This window comes from Felis catus, chromosome C1 (genome assembly GCF_018350175.1).
Source record: "Felis catus isolate Fca126 chromosome C1, F.catus_Fca126_mat1.0, whole genome shotgun sequence".
NCBI lineage: Eukaryota > Metazoa > Chordata > Mammalia > Carnivora > Felidae > Felis > Felis catus.
Window position 1 is genome coordinate 99,310,665 of NC_058375.1, and position 16,176 is coordinate 99,326,840.

The 16,176-nt window shown below is 50.6% G+C and overlaps 1 long non-coding RNA gene across 2 annotated transcripts in view; it reads left to right on the top strand.

The window, feature by feature from the left end:
• The window catches only part of LOC123379017, a 60,842-nt gene that overhangs the window by 31,227 nt on the left and 13,439 nt on the right, over positions 1-16,176 (top strand). The window contains exon 4 of one of the 2 annotated variants that reach the window (XR_006582920.1): positions 1,054-1,978. The exons of the other annotated variant lie outside the window; for it this stretch is intronic. This is a non-coding gene — a long non-coding RNA (uncharacterized LOC123379017). Of the gene's footprint in view, positions 1-1,053; positions 1,979-16,176 lie in introns of those variants that run through there. 2 annotated transcript variants of the gene reach the window in all.

Sequence of the window (16,176 nt, forward strand, 5' to 3'; positions counted from 1 at the left end):
TGACCGGAAACCCAGGTCAAAGTAGCTTAAGCGAAGAGGAGAATCCGTTGGCTCGCCCAACATCCGTTGGCTTCAGGAATGGCCTGGAGTGGAATCAGCTAAGAAACACAGGAATTGTGGCAGAGACCTCAGGAGGCACCAGTCTCTAGTTAAGGCTCCACGCTAACCTTAGGTCGGTCTTTCTTAAAATTTGGCCAAAGGTCCGTTGCACGAGAATGTCTTGGAGGAGGGGGGTGGAGGAGCATGGTAAAAATGTCCATTTCTGGAAGGGAAATTCTAGAGCCAGGAAATCAGACTCCCTGGGGAATGTGGCTCAGGTGACTCTTGCAATTCAAAATTTGAGAACCGGTTGGCTAGGGTTACAACAGCAACAAAGTGCGTCATGTGATCCGTTCCCGAGCCACGCTTCTCTGTGGAAACCATGCTCCTTTCCTGTTACCTCATTGAGTAGTTACCCAATGGTAGGATTAACTGAAGCCATTTTCTCTACTGGACTGTAGTTTTCACGAGAGCAGGAACTACATCTGTTGGCACGACGCCCTCCATCAAATCCCCCTTGAACTCAACTCAGTGTCTGGTGCACGGGGATCTCTCGATAAATATTTATGGAACGTGTGAGGGGGTGAGTGAATGGATGTCTGTAATGACTTCGGGTCCACAGAGTCTCACACACTTGGCTCATGTAATCCACACAACAACCCCCACCCCCCCCCCAATGAGGGGGGTAGTCTAGACACTATCATTTCATTTTTCAGGTAAGAAAGCTGAAACTTAGGGAGAAGGTGAGCTGCTCAAGTCGTGTACAGAGTAAATGAATGGTCCCTAAGCTCCTGCTCTGGGCTCTTCCAACAGCTTCATTCCAGCAGGATCCAGGGACCCATGGAGGCGGTGGGTCACCATAAGGATGTCCCCAGAAAGGCAGAGGTGGCACACGCCGTCCCATTCCCCAGCCGATCCGCAGGTCTCCTTCCTGAACACTCCTTTGTTGTCTCACCGCGTCCTCATTCAGCTCAACTTCTTCAGCTCTTTCATTGCTCCGACTCCTTTCTGCAGGGCTCAGGAGAGGAAATCAAAAGGAAGAGTAAGGATAACAAGAGGCCAGTTGCTGAGAGACCTGTAAACGGGTCTGATCTGCAGAAGATGACCAGGAGCCGCCCATTACACCACATATCCCCAGCCCCAGTCTGTGGTCCGGACACCGCAGATCAGAACCACGCCCACACCTAGCAGTGGCCGGGGCAGCCGGGGCCGCCCTCATGACCACAGCAAATAGCGACAATTGTCGGCAAAGAAGGGAATAAACTCCGAGGTGTTCTGTGGTTCCAAGCACCGCTAACTATCCTCTAGCCTCCCTCGTGCTCCTAACAATCCGCTGGGCACACGGGAGGGGAAAACAAGAACGTAAGACTCAGCCACTTGCCTGGAGGAGCAGTAGCGTCCTTTACGTTGGGAGGAGTGCGACGCGATGACGCAAGAAGAGAAATCAGAGCATGTGTCCCCTGCTGGTCTTGAGGCTGCGGGAGGTCAGGAGTGAGCTGTGTGGGCCAGAGGGCAGAGTGAGTGTCATGGAAAATGTGACTGAGTCTGGAGACAGTTGTAATTTCAAAAGGCTGTGGACTAGGGGAACATTCCTGGGAAGGCAAGAATGGGCTTCCAGAGGTTCTGGCGAGCAGGAAGAGGTCGGCGAGATGGTTGTCTACTTCTGCGCTGGGCTCTGCCCTCGCTAGCTCGTGCTTGCGTTTCTTCGATCAAATGCGATGCTCAATTATGATAAGAAATAGTTTAAATTAGGAAGCGTCACGATCATCTACTTCATAGGGTTGTCGTTGTAAGGGTTAAGTGAGTTACTGCGCGGAACGAGCTTGTTTAAAGTGGCAGGTTTAGGGGCGCCTGGGTGGCGCAGTCGGTTAAGCGTCCGACTTCAGCCAGGTCACGATCTCGCGGTCCGGGAGTTCGAGCCCCGCGTCGGGCTCTGGGCTGATGGCTCAGAGCCTGGAGCCTGTTTCCGATTCTGTGTCTCCCTCTCTCTCTGCCCCTCCCCCGTTCATGCTCTGTCTCTCTCTGTCCCAAAAATAAATAAAAACGTTGAAAAAAAAATTAAAAAAAAAAAAGTGGCAGGTTTAAATAAAATAGTAGCGAGTCGTTCAGTAACATCCCTGGAGCTCCTGCTCTGTGGCAGGCAGGCAGTGCGGTAGGGGTAAAGCGGTAAAGCGTAAGATCCTTCCTCTAGAAGATCGCCCAGGAAAGAGAGGAGAGAGCCAGGTAATCCTAATACGGCACAAATGCAAATGCTAAGTACCGTGACGGAGGAAAGCACAGGACACGGTGAGACTCAGGGCCGGGTCACCGCTAAGGCTGCCTAGGGGCATCCCGGGAAGGCTTCCCAGAAGAGGTGATGAGTGTGGACTCCAAAGCGAGAAGTTTCCCAAATGAAGGGGAGAAGGGGGAACCGCCAAGTACTAGACGTCCCAGACGTGGTGGAGAGGCTGGGTGGCATGGGAATCTGAACCGGAGAGTTAGGTCAACGAGGGTCCGAAGGACCTTGGGTGCCAAGGGAAGGAATTACAGGCCCTAAGAAGGGGACAAGGAGGCTGGTGGATCTGAGCATGTGGGGCCCTTGCCTCCCTGGGCCTTGTTTCTTCACCCATAGGAAGGAAGCTGGGAGAGCCAAGCCCCATCTCCCTCCGAGAACTGACCAACGGCACGCGTGTCTAGTGGCTCCCCCCCACCCCACTCCGCTCCCCCACCCTCCACCCTGCCCCCCAGATTTATACAACTGCCGGCCCAGCCGCGGTGCTCCAGAGGACAGGTTAATAGACACATTGTCAAATCATTTACTTGACAATTTTTTACTGAGCACCTGCTATACCAGGCAGCGATGAACAAAGGGAGATGAGGTCCTAAGTGCTGAGCCCAGGCTCCTAAAAATGGGGCAGGAAGGGACCTGCGGGGCCCCCCTGTCTTGCCACCTAGGCAAGGATAGCACCCATCTCTTTGGGCAGAATGGGAGCCGTTGTGTGCAAGGGCACGCACCTCGGGGTGGGGCTTGGGGTAAGGCCCCCTCCCGCCTCCCTCTCCGGGAGGTCTGTCTCACCTATCAGCCTTCCTGTGGAGACAGATTTTCCCAACTTGCAGGGGAAGCGGGCACGCACAGAGAGTGGGCGGGACGGGTGAGAACTCTGGCACAATCCCAGGCTCCCACAAGACAGGCAGACCAGCAGCCTCAACGGTTTGTAGACGTTTAGGTAAATATAAACTCCCTCATTCCCGGGCTCTAGAAAGCCCGCTCCGTCCGTGCTCTAAAACCAGCCTGCTGGGCATTGTCCCGTGTAAAGGAGTGCTTTCTTTGTTAAATCTTTTAATCCCACTGTCTCCTATCTTGCCCACTCCTCCACATTCCCACAGATTCCTGGGGAGCCCTCTCTCTGTTCTGATGCAGATTTATCCAGCTGGAACCAGTTCAGGTCCAGGAACAATTGGAAAGTAATGGGCTGGAGGGTTGCTGTCATTTGCCCATAGACAAAGGCTTAATACGGGCAGAGCCTGGTGTCGGGACTAAATTCAAGGTCGGGGACAGAAACTCCCTACGGCTGTTGCTGTGGGCTGCAGGCTGAGGCACCCTGTCTTACCTCTCCGTCATTCCTAGAACGTGGCCCGTCTAACCCCGGCCCCCTGCTTGCGCGTCACATAACTACCTCCTGGGTGTCCCCAAGAGTGGTACTCCGTTGTCAGTTGCCTATGGTTTCCTCACCCTGCTGCTGGGGCCCTGTACATGAACGTTACTTTCCTCATTCCCCAGCTGTTGGTTTGAGGCTATATGAAAAGTAGGGACACCGTCTACATCACAGAATTATTGTGAAGTTTCAATTAGATAATATAGAGGGGCGCCTGGGTGGCTCAGTCGGTTAAGCGTCTGACTTTGGCTCAGGTCATGATCTCCTGGTTCGTGAGTTCGAGCCTCGTGTCGGGCTCTGTGCCGACAGCTCAGATCCTGGAGCCTGCTTCAGATTCTGTGTCTCCCTCTCTCTCTGTTCCTCTCTCTCAAAAATAAACATTAAAAAAATAAATTAGATAATATACATAAGCCACACAGTAGGTGCTTTGGTGACCATGGGACTGATTCTCTCTTTCTTCCCAATGGTCTGACACTCAAGTCGACAAAAATGGTGAGCATTTACTCTATGCCGAGGGCTGTGTTAAGCACCGTGAGCGACACACTAGAAGTATGCTCCACCTGGTTTCTACTCCTAAATCAGTCCACTACATAATCAGGAAATGGGTTTTATGGGCTTGCCCCATGCCTGGGATCATTTAGGAAGAGTGACAAATTCCAATAGGCATGAAATATGACACCATCCTTTCTCATGACACTCTGGGGAGAGAACGTATCACAGGAAAAGTTAGATTATAAGACCTAACAATGCTTGAGAGGACAAACATAAAAAACCACACGACGTGCACGATTCACGGCTAAATGGCAGGGATGGTCCAGCGGAGGGGAACGCCCGGGCTACACACATCTGAAACTCAGGACACCAATGGAGAGGACCAAGTAGGGCTGGGGATCCCCAGTTTTATTACTGGGGTTTTGTCGCTCAAGGGAAGAGGCTAAATCATGTGTCATGGACCGCACTGTAGATCAAAGACGGTGATGTCTGAAAATTAAGTAAGACAACTTCTTCTTGTCCCCTCACTGCTGAACGAGCTGGAACAAGTGACTTACAAGTCTCACTTTCTGCAAATGGGAAATGATAGTTTCTACCTCGTGGAGTTAGAAAGATGAAACAAGAGATTTTCACGTGTATCACTTGATCACTTAATGTGTCAATACGTTAGCATTTATTAATAATATGAAGCGAAGCTCTGGTGGTGGTTTTTCTTGGAAATGCAACCCAGCTTAAGCCTCCAAAGTCATCTTGGTGGCTGGGAAAGATGTGACAACTTCTATAGTAGCTGAATTCAGGTGAATTCAACTTTTGGAAACGGCTTTTCATATTTTATGTGCCAATTTATTGAATCGGGGGACATAAAACTCCAGCCATTCAAGAGAGGAAAACTCTGGGGGCTTCCTTTATTTCCAAAGTCATTTTCTCCACCCCCCCCCCCCCACCAGAGACAGATCTTTGGAGATCCTGGGTAAACGCACACACGCATCCTGGGTCTGCAAGATGGGGCATGCCTGCCTCTCATCCCGGCCAGTCTCAGCCTGGGCCCCGGCTCCTTGTGGGTGGATGTCAGTCCTTCTATTTCTTCTCCTGGCAAGACTTAGCAGAGGGGCTCAAAGAACTCAAGGCAGTTGTCTCTTATGGATGGTAAGGGGGGATAAGCTTAGCGAGATTATTCAAAATCCATGCTCCGCCCAAATTGCTTCTTAAACTCTTTCCTGGGATCGCTACCAGGCCCTGATGCTGACTAGTCAAGTCCTCTGCCATGTCCTGCGCTGGTGGGCGTATCACTGAGGACAGCCACAACGCTGCTGGCAACGAGAAGCAAGAGAAAGAGGGAGGAGGAGAAAGGGGAGGGACAGACTGAACCATTAGTCTATGAATAATTGAGAGTTGACTCGATTTGGAGATTGACTTTGATGATGGTTTGGCCCGAGTGGGGACCCTGGAGACTCCGTTCTAGCCTCATCACGGTAACCACAGGGCCACAAGCCAGGCGCGCAAAGTGCCTTCCTAAGCGGCAACAGCCGTTGCCATCATTACCCAGCGGATGGTGTTTCAGGGGACACAGTGGCCCCTGTGTGGTCCTACAGCCATGTCATCGTGAGTGGGCAAAGGCTCCGAGCCCAGGGCCCACGCAGCCGTCAAGGACAGCGGTCTTCTACCAGTTAGGCCCACCAACGTGGGGAGGGATGAGTGAACTGGGCCTTGGGCGGAGAGGCCCTGAATTTGGGGGCCTCGGGAAAGGGCTTTGCAGCCTCCTTCGGTTTTCCTTTCAATCCTATTTGACGGACTTTCATGGGAATTAGGATCAGGGCAGGAATGGCATGTGCCACGGGTTGAGACTCGCCGTCTCTTTGCCGTGTTGGCCCAAAGCCCCCATTGTGAGTGAACCGCAAGGCTGGGTCATGTTGCACCTGTGGGAGGGGCACGCCGGGTCTATCTGAACACTCCATCGAATTCTCTCACCAAGGACTGTTTACTTTTTCAGCCTGTAGTGTCACCTCAGTCACCCAGAGAGAGGCAGTCAGAGGTTTGTGGGGGGCGGGGGGGGGGGGCAGACAGCAGCTCTATTTGAGCTATGTGACCCCAAGAAACCACTAAATGCCGGAGCTTCTGTTCCCTCTTCTGTGAAACAAAGGGCAAAAATGTTTCCACTCAGGATTGTCGAGAGGAATATAGAAGATTGAAATTCTTATAGTGTCCAGCATAGCCCCTGACAGACATCAGCCAATGAAATTGTTTTTCCCCTCACATCCCCGACAGTACCAGCGTTTGTGGTCTCTTGACGTGGGGACCGATCCCTTCTGAAGTAGGGTCCCCAGGAAGGAGCTGCCGTTGTCACAGGACCGACCATCTGTGACATTACGCTGTTCAGAATTGTTCTGCCAACGGAGGGGGCCCCCGATGTGTGAGGTCTTGGGGGGCTTTTTCCCTGAAGGACAAGGACACTTCTCTGCCTCTGAAGAAGAGAACCCCAAATTAGGGAAGCCATGGGAAACAACAAAATTCCTTGGGGACCCTCAGCTAACCCTGAAGGTCAAACCATAATGGGGGTAAAGACAGTATTTTCCTCAGTCAGAGGGATCACCAGGCCAAAGGGAGCTCCAGGGACACCCAGAACAAAGAGCATTCACTCCAGGCGTTTCTTTGGTTGATTTGTGGAGCTCCTGGAGTGGAGAGGGGCCAGGGCGTGAGCAGGTGCACAGGGTGTGAGAGGTAAGGTCCTTGAGCCCGACTGACCATTTGGAGAAGGAGCTTTAAAGAGACAGCGATTCGGGGCCGGCAGCGAGGATGGCTCTCACCTCACTGATTTATGTGAACGATTGTTTAATGCTTGCAGTCATATGGTTTTTGCTCGTTGGGGACCTCCACCAAGAAGAAGCCGGGGAGCTAGAACAGAGTGTTGCTAAGAAATATGTGGGTAGGAGTCCTCGTCCGCCGGGCTGCAGAGGGGCCACATCAGGAGTTCCCCTGGCCTGGAGGGGGGTGTCAGTTGGGGAGTCGGGACTCCTCAGACTGTACCCAGTCCTGTCCCTCTCCCTGAGGTGCTGGTGAGGAGGCAGCCCTCCCCCTAGACCAGCTGCCCTTGGCTCCCCTTCCCCGGGCATCTGTCTCCCCAGAGCAGCCAAAGGAGATGAGCTCATTTCTAGAACCCGAGAGGCGGCTATGACCCCATCTTGCCAGTTACTGCTGGAGTCGGGCAGTTGAATCCAGGCAGGGCATCATGCTGGCGCCGGGCCAGCCTCGAATCGGGCAAATGTGCTGACTCATGTCCCTCTTCCAACAAGCCCTGGGAGTTGGCACGCAGGGAGCAGCACCGGGGTGTCTGATGGCTGACGGCGCGGGCCACCTGGCAGGGACCAACCGAGGGTGGGGGGGGGGAGGCAGGGGACAGCACCTCTCTACAGGAGCCGTCACCCACCTGTACCCCGGTCCCACATTCCACTAACCACCACGGGGGACCAAAATATGTGCTCACCCAAGGATTTCAAGGCTTCTTGCACAAGCAGAAACAAGCACATCACAGGAGGGAATGTTGTAACAGGAGCAAGTGTTATGCTTCGCCCGAGAAAAATGGATACCTTGCCTTGGATAACCTCCAAAACTCAGGCTGGGTATATACAGTAAAGCTTAGCGGTTTCTTTGGGGGAAAAGGTCGCACCTTAGGGTTTGAAAGCCTAGCGTAGAAAAGTCTAAAGACTAAAACAAACATGGCCCATCATCCCCTCTCCGCCACCCCCCCAGGTAATAGCTGTAGATGGTTAATGGATACAAGTACTTGATTGGATAATATATGTGGACAAAAAGGTACAAATTTAAAAGTGAAACACCCCCCCCCCGCCTTGTTTATTTCTCTCTCCAAGGCACCACTTTGAAAACTTTCTTTTGTTCCCTCCCCTCCCCTCCCCCCTCCCGCCCCCCCCCCCCTCACTCCAGGGAGAAACGTTTATGTATGAAACAACATATCTGTCTGCGCTTAAATATTTTAGCCTGAGGATTGCACCCCTCCCTGGGACAGCAACCCCACTGCATTTTCGGGTGCCCCGAGTGAGGGCTGCATTCAGGTAGTGCACAACGTGAACATGCCCACCAGAGTTATGCAATGTGGTAGGAGTGTGGTTTCCACGTCATAATATACCCCAGAGCTCTCTCCAGATCAACACATAGATTCATCTCTTTTGTAAAAAAAAAAAAAAAAAAAATCTGACTTCACAGATCCCACATTTAGAGGTACCATAATTTATTCAACCAGTCCCTATGCCTGGACAATTTGTTCTTTTTTTTCCCCCCAGTTGCCAAAAGGCTCCACTTAACATCCTTCTGTAGCTATCTTAGCAAACTTTTATGAGTGTCCACGGAATAAATGCTTATCAGCAGAATTCCTAAACCCATGGGTACGTACGTTTCAACTTTACAGATTTTATCTAATCAGTAGCGTCTATAAATAACAGCTACCCCAAGGAACAAAAGAGTTTCTCTGATTGAATTCCTCCCTGAAATAAGGTGAAAAGGATTGACCTGACGTTGGAATAGAACCCCTTATTACCACGGGCGGCACTGAGGGTGTGTGCACACAGATTGGCTGAATGGAAGGGAGGTGAATCGGATGAGGGCCTGGAATAAAAGAAATCCTTCAGAATTTAAGAAGGGCTGTCATCCTAACCACTGATAAGGAAAAGAGTAGACAAAGGGGTTATAAAGGCTGCAGTTAGAGTCACTGTACCCTGGCTGCCGCCAAGTAGCTCAGAAACAAAGTGGGAGCACCCCCTGGGCTGGAGGCTTTTACAGCACTTGCTGGAATTTTCTAAGAGGCCCCACCATTAGATGTGTGTTCTAGTTGCCCAGCACAGCTATCTATAACCGTTCATTGTTGTCTCTCGTGGGCCTATGGAATGACTGGGCTCAGCTGAGCGGTTCCCACTGGGGGTCTCCCATGGAGACCCAGTCATAGGTAGTCTGTTGTTTCAGCTGGAATTGCCCAAAGGGATTTGTGATCTCCCCCAGCGTCCTGTAGGTTACTATCCTCCTAACGAGGAGAACTAAGGCTTGGCCATTCCTCTTTGGTTCCCAAAAGAGAGATCCCCAGCCCACACGGACTTGGAGGAAAAGGGGGAGTTATCGACTGAAGTACCTTAAGTGTGCAGGAGGGTTTCAGGAATAGCTGGATCTAGCTGTTAAGAGAATGTTATTAGGAATTTGTTTCTCACCATCTCTCAAATTTACTTTTCTCTCTCTTGACTTCTTTCTCAAATAATGCCACCAAGGTCTCCAGGGTCAAGATTATCAATCTCAAGGGACAGAAATCCTCCTTCTCACAGGACCTTCAGCCCCATCCTGAAGCTGTTGGGCTGGTTTGGGTCACAGGCACGTCCCTGAACAGATCATCACAACCAGGGAAGGGACATGCTGGCCAGGCCTTAGTCTCCTGCCAACCTCTGGATCTGGGAGGTGGGGGTCAGACTTTCCCAGATCATATGGCCTGAGACTAAGACCAAGGATGAGGTGAGGTGGTTCCTTGAAATGAAGGTGGAAAAAGGGAGACATTGGAGACCACTTGACTCCAGTCCCCAACCCAGTGACGGCATGCCTCCCACACCACCTGTGTGGGCACTTAGACGAGATCAGTGGGAGGAAGCAGGCTCAAGGCCTCTGAAAGCAACCTCTTCCACTATCAGGCAGCTCTAAGTGTAAGTCATTAGAAAGTAAGATATACCAACACTTTAATGGTCCCTTTGTGTCAGGCACCGGGCTATGTACATTACAATTTCTTTTCATAGTAGCCTGTTAAAGAGTTACTATCATTGACCCTGTTTTACAGAGGAGGAAATCAGACCGAAAGCCATTAAGTAATTTGGATATTTCAAGGACAAAATCTTTTTTTAAAAAAAAATTTTAATGTTTATCCATTTTTAAGAGACAGAGCACGAGAGGGGAAGGAGCAGAGAGAGGGAGACGCAGAATCCGAAGCAGGCTCCAAGCTCTGAGCGGTCAGCACAGAGCCCAAGGTGGGGCTTGAACTCACGAACCAAGAGATCATGACCCCAGCCGAAGTCAGAGGCTTAACCGACTGAGCCCCCCTGGTGCCCCAAGGACAAAATCTTCATGATAAACCTCTATACCAGGAAGGTCGGCCCCACCATGATTTTTACCCATTGACCTTTCTTTGGCCTTTTGGAGTTAATTGGATAAGCTCTCCAAATAACTGTAGACAGCTATTACATACGTGCCAAGATTTCAGTCTTCTCAGGTAAGCAGCCCCAGCACCTTGTAAATTCTGAGTGTAAAATGGTTTGTGGAGGTTTCCCAAAATGCTTTTCTCTGGGCATGCTCAGTGGCCCTCTTAGAATGTGCTTAAAACCAAACTGCTCCAAATGGGGTCCAACCAGCGTGAAATACTACAGGACCTCCTACTCGGCTACTATACATGTGTCAACGAGACCTCAGATTTCCTTCAGGTCTTAAGGAGTCACGTTCCTTTGACAACTCAGACTGAGTGTGGAGTCGGCTTCTATCCTAAGGGCCTCGTCAAAGCTTCTGCTGAGTCTACCCCCCAGGTCATCACAGGGCAGTTAACTTTTTGAGCCTCAGGGGCAAGGCTTTACTTTTAACCTTGTTCAGTTTCACCCTGTTCATTTAGTTGATCGTCCCAACACTTCTGGGAATTCTCATTCTGTCATTCAATGCCCCGTCCACTCTCCCAGCCTGGGTCATTCTGAGTCAGAAATTAAAAGAACATTTGGCCAAATAGAGGCATGAATAGAAAATGCCATGGGAGGCCTGTTTTGGGGCACATTCATTGGTTAACAAATCCCACCAGCTACACCCTCCCTCACCTTCAGTGCCTGCCATTATTTTTAAGAGTTCATGAGATCTTGCCAAATACCATGATGAACAAATGACAGACGAGCCATTTCCAAGGGTCTAGTACCTTCTTAAACTATTTCAAGAGGAAGAGAAATTCGTTTCTCATTCTTTTTTAAATTGTTTTAAATGTTTATTTCTGAGAGAGAGACAGACAGACAGACAGACAGAATCCTAAGCAGGGTCCAGGTTCCCAGCTGTCAGCACAGAAGTCCATGCAAGACTCGAACTCACCACGAGATCGTGATCTGAGCCGAAGTCAGAGGCTTAACCAACTGAACCACCCAGGAACCCCTCTCATTCTTTAAATATATTTTTTTAATTTTTTTAACATTTATTTATTTTTGAGACAGAGAGCATGAACAGGGGAGGGTCAGAGAAAGAGGGAGACACAGAATCTGAAACAGGCTCCAGGCTCTGAGCTGTGAGCACAGAGCCCGACGCGGGGCTCGAACCCACGGACCGTGAAATCATGACCTGAGCTGAACTCGGACGCTTAACCGACTGAGCCACCCAGGCGCCCCTGAACCCCTTTCATTCTTTTATCCATTCAATGATCCAGTGTTTAATGAGCACAAGCTTTATGAGCTGAGAAGCCCTGGGTAAGCTGCTTAAGCCACCTGTGCCTTTATTTTCTAATCTGTTAAAATGAGGATAATAGCTTCACAGAACTAACGTAGAAATTTAGTGAGATAACCAAAAGTTGCTTCAAATGATTCCTGGCATAGGCTCGACGCTCAATGAATAGAAAATACAGAGCCCTGTTATGAACCCATCCATGCTAACTCTTTTCCCTCTTGCATCTGAACTTTGTCCTTTGACCCTGCTTGACCTCAGCCTGCTTGCAATGCCCTCACTTCCAGCAGTCCGGGGCTCCCTCAGGACGCTCACCAGTTCGGATGAAAATCTGGTGCCTTCTCTTTTCTCCCTCACTTTGGTTATTTGTGGTTTGATCATCCTGGTGGCCTTTTTAGCGCCCTCTTGCCAGGCTCGGAAGTCCTTCCTGGCAACTGCTTGCGGTGGGGGGGACTGGGGGGGGCCCTCCGAGGCTTTCTGACAGCTGCCCACAGCCAGGGAAGTGCTTTGCAGTCTCCTGTTGTCTGCGGTGCCCTCAGGTGACTGCCTCACATCATCCAGACTCCTAAACTGGAAACCATAATTCTCATCCTCTCTCTTCTTTCCTGTAAGCCTTGATATTACGATCAAGTAGGGTCCTTCCCACTTCTTTCCTTGAAAAGTTTTTTCGTACAAATGGGTTCAGGGTCTGAGCATTCCCCCACCCCAATTGCCTACTCCCCAACACACACACACACACACACACACACACACCTTAAGAAAATTGGGGTAATTATATTATGAAAGGAAGAAGTTTTCTCCCGCCCGTATCTTTTCATTCCTTCATATTCTCAAAAGGTCACCCCAGGGCCACCTTGAGACCCAACTCCGGGGGAAGCTGTGTGAATAGAATGCGTGTTACAGGGTGAGCCCCTTGGAGTGTGCAACACACGAGCATGGCCCAACTGGCTCTGTAGCCGGGTCCTCCTGCCCTCCATCCCGTCTCTTCTTACGGACTGCTACTTCTCGGTAGCAGAACATCTTGCTAGCTTAGAAAGAACAGTGCACTAAGTTACTGATATGGGTGGGTGAGGAAGGGGGAGAAAACCATCTTGCCGACACTGAGACAGCGTCTGAAGAAGACAGCACGTGGAATGCCCGGGGCTCAGAGTGATGCTTGGCCAACTAAGGGGAGGGCCAGCGGGATGAACCCAAAGAGGCTCTGCTCCCCCCTCCCCCAGCCAAGGAGCTGTAGTCTCTTTGCCTGCGAGTGGCAGTGAATGAGCAAAAGCCCCTGGCTGCACAGGTGGAGGTCTGGTAGACTCCCCCGTCTCGAAGAAGAGTCTACAAAGGAAATGGTGCGGCTATCTCCGATTCTGAGTTAACAGGGCCACCCGAGGCCCTCTTCAGAGAAGTTCTGACTCCCTGATAGATCGGGTGGGAGAATTATGCAATCTTATAATTCCCAAGTGTTTTGATTGGGCCAAGGGCAGACCCCCCGGCCTCGGCTCTCTCTCAACGTAGTTACTTTCTCGTCTCAGGATCAGCAGCCCAGGGCTCTGCCCTGGGCTCTCCCTCTCCAGTCACCCACTTCTATTTTTCTCTATGGCCCTTCCACCTGCTAGAATGTAAGCTTCTAGAAGACAGGGCCTTTGCCCCAGAGCCTAGAACAGTGCCTGCCCAGCCCAAAGTAGCAGTCGGGAAAAAGTCTTCGAAGGAATCAGTCAATGAGTGAGAGGGAAACAGCTCAGTCCCACTGAGTGAGCTGGAAAGGACTTCAGAGATGGTCTAATCGTTTCCTCTGATTTTCCATGGAAGCAAATTGGGAGCAGTCCAGAGGTTTTAAGTGACTTCTCAGACCTGCCCCTAGAACTGGACTTGGCGGTTTTCAAGGAGCTTTCAAGGCACACCACCCCCATGTGACTTTTCACGCACTCTGTGGGAGTGTTAGGAGGGAGGATTGGTGGCCCAGAGAGGCAGAGTCAGTTGCTCAGGGTCACGCAGCCAGAATTTAAACCCAGCTTTGGGTTGACTCCCTAACTGCTGCTTTAGGCCATTGGGTTGGGGATCGCGAATGTGTTTCATTTGTAGAGCCGAGCGCGATTAATGGGGAATGCTCCCTGGGGCCACCATTTTGAGAAGGAGTCTGAGGCGACATCCAAGTTCAGAAGGCAGGACTGCACGATTGATTAGCAAAGTCTGCCATGGGCACAGGGGCACGGGGCAGGAGGGGCAGGGTCTGCCATCCCTAGGACTGGAAGATGTTGCGATATTGCAACATTAGGCTCCTTCTCCAGGACTCTTTCTCCCTTACCATAGTGCTTCTGAAGCCAGTGTTTCTGCGCTTCCTGTGCCAACAATGAGAAGCCTATGGGGAAGGCCGCCAAGCCCTGCCAAGTCGGAAGTGAGCAGAGCACTGTGAGAAAGGAACTGAATGGACATTTGGTTGTTCCAGAATCTTTTGTCCATCACACCTGCCACTTACGTGTTGGAAGGACACAAACACGTTAATGACAGGAGGGAAGATCATCCACGATCCTTTATATCAACTTTTAGAGGGATTCTGTGACCTTTTGGCATAGACTTACTTGGGGTCCTGTTTTCCTCAGAGTCTGCGGAGAGCAGGGAACCTCCGTGACATGCGCTATGTGATGGCAGGACTAGAGAAGCAATTGCGGCCAATGCCCACAAGGCAGAGACCCACAGAACGGAGCACACAGGCAAGGCCTGGCCACCCAAGGCTGGACTGCCAGGACCTAAATCAGTGACCCCACAAAGGCTTATTGAGTCCTAAGCTAAGGCCTATAAACGACCTCACCTCATACAGGCCTGGCACATTCACAGTGATGGGCATCTCCATTGTCCCCCACCTGCCTGGACATGTGCACAGTGCTGAATAATATCAGGTCTGGACATGGACTCTGAGGTCAAGGAGACTCTGCCCCAGGTCAGGAAACAAAACACCCCATGAAGGCACGTGGTCGGCCCCGGGGCCTCTCCTGGCTCGTCTCCCTCCTTTACTTCACGAGCAGCCTACCTTTATGCAAAACACATTTTCTTGGAACTCCCCTGATATTTTGGGTTGCCTCACACCTCCTTGCCTCTGCTAACTCTCCCAGGCCACCTGGCAAACAGCTCTTCATGAGTTTGAATCCCGTCTTTGCCCCTCAGCAGCCACGAGGCCCTGGGCAAGTTTAACTCTGTGCCTCTGTTTCCTCATCCGAAAAAGGGGATAATAAGCATTGCGCCTGTATGAATGAAATGAGGGAATACATAGTAAGAGCTTAGAAGCATGTTCAGCACTGAAGCACTAGACAGGAGTCGGTAATCATTATTATTACTCATCTTTCAAGACTCAACTTGAACTCTGCCGGGAAGGAGTGCGAAAAAATACCAGAAAGACAAAAGGTTGCCTGAGAAAGATATTTGCGGTACGGGACAAGGGACTACTTTCCTTCGTTTACGAGGGACAAGTGCAAATCTGTAGGAAGACAATCGTTGGATGGAAAAAGGTCAAATAAGCAGGAGCGTGCAGTTCACAGAAAAAAAAAAAAAATACAAGTTGTCAATAAGCCAGGGAAGATGATCAGTTTCACCCCTAACTGTGCCAAAGTAGCCAGGCATTTTTTGGTTATCAGACTGGCAATATTTTTGAGGTTTGGTAATATCCAATCAGTGTCCACCAGGACGGGAAAGCGAACAGTTTGCATAGGCTCTCGGAGGGCGTCCTGATTTCTGTGGTCTTTTCAGCAGGTATTCTGAAAATAGTTATCAAAACTAAAACTGCACATTTCCTTTAGCCCAGCAACTTCCCCCTTTACTTTCTTTGTTTTTGTTTTTTTTTTTCAACGTTTATTTATTTTTGGGACAGAGAGAGACAGAGCATGAACGGGGGAGGGGCAGAGAGAGAGGGAGACACAGAATCGGAAACAGGCTCCAGGCTCTGAGCCATCAGCCCAGAGCCTGACGCGGGGCTCGAACTCCCGGACCGCGAGATCGTGACCTGGCTGAAGTCGGACGCTTAACCGACTGCGCCACCCAGGCGCCCCTCCCCTTTACTTTCTTGATATCCTCACAAGAGGACGTCAGTATATGTCACTAGCATATTCTGGGTTTCTAGAACGGTGCCCAGCATACAGAGATGGTCAATACATATTTGGAGAATGGACACAACCAAAATGTTCACTGTAGCAATGTTTCAGATAAAAACTGAAAACAGCCTAAATGTCCCCCAACAGGGTCGACTTCTTTTTTTTTTAAGTTTTTAAAAAGATTTTATTTTTTTTAATGTTTATTTGTGTATATTTGAAAGAGAGAGAGAGAGAGGCAGAGGGAGAGGGAGAGAGAGAACCCCAAGCAGGTTCCACGCTCAGCCTGACACAGGGCTTGATCTCACAACTTGAGCTCACATCAAGAGTTGGCCACTCGCCCCACTGAGCCACCCAGGTCACCTAGGTGCCCCAAAGATTTTATTTTTAGGCAACCTCTATACCCCCCCCCCGTGGGGCTTGAACTCACAACCCTAAGGTCAAAGTCGCACTTTCCCCCAAATGAGTCAGCCAGGCACCCCCAGGGTAGACTTTAAATAAAT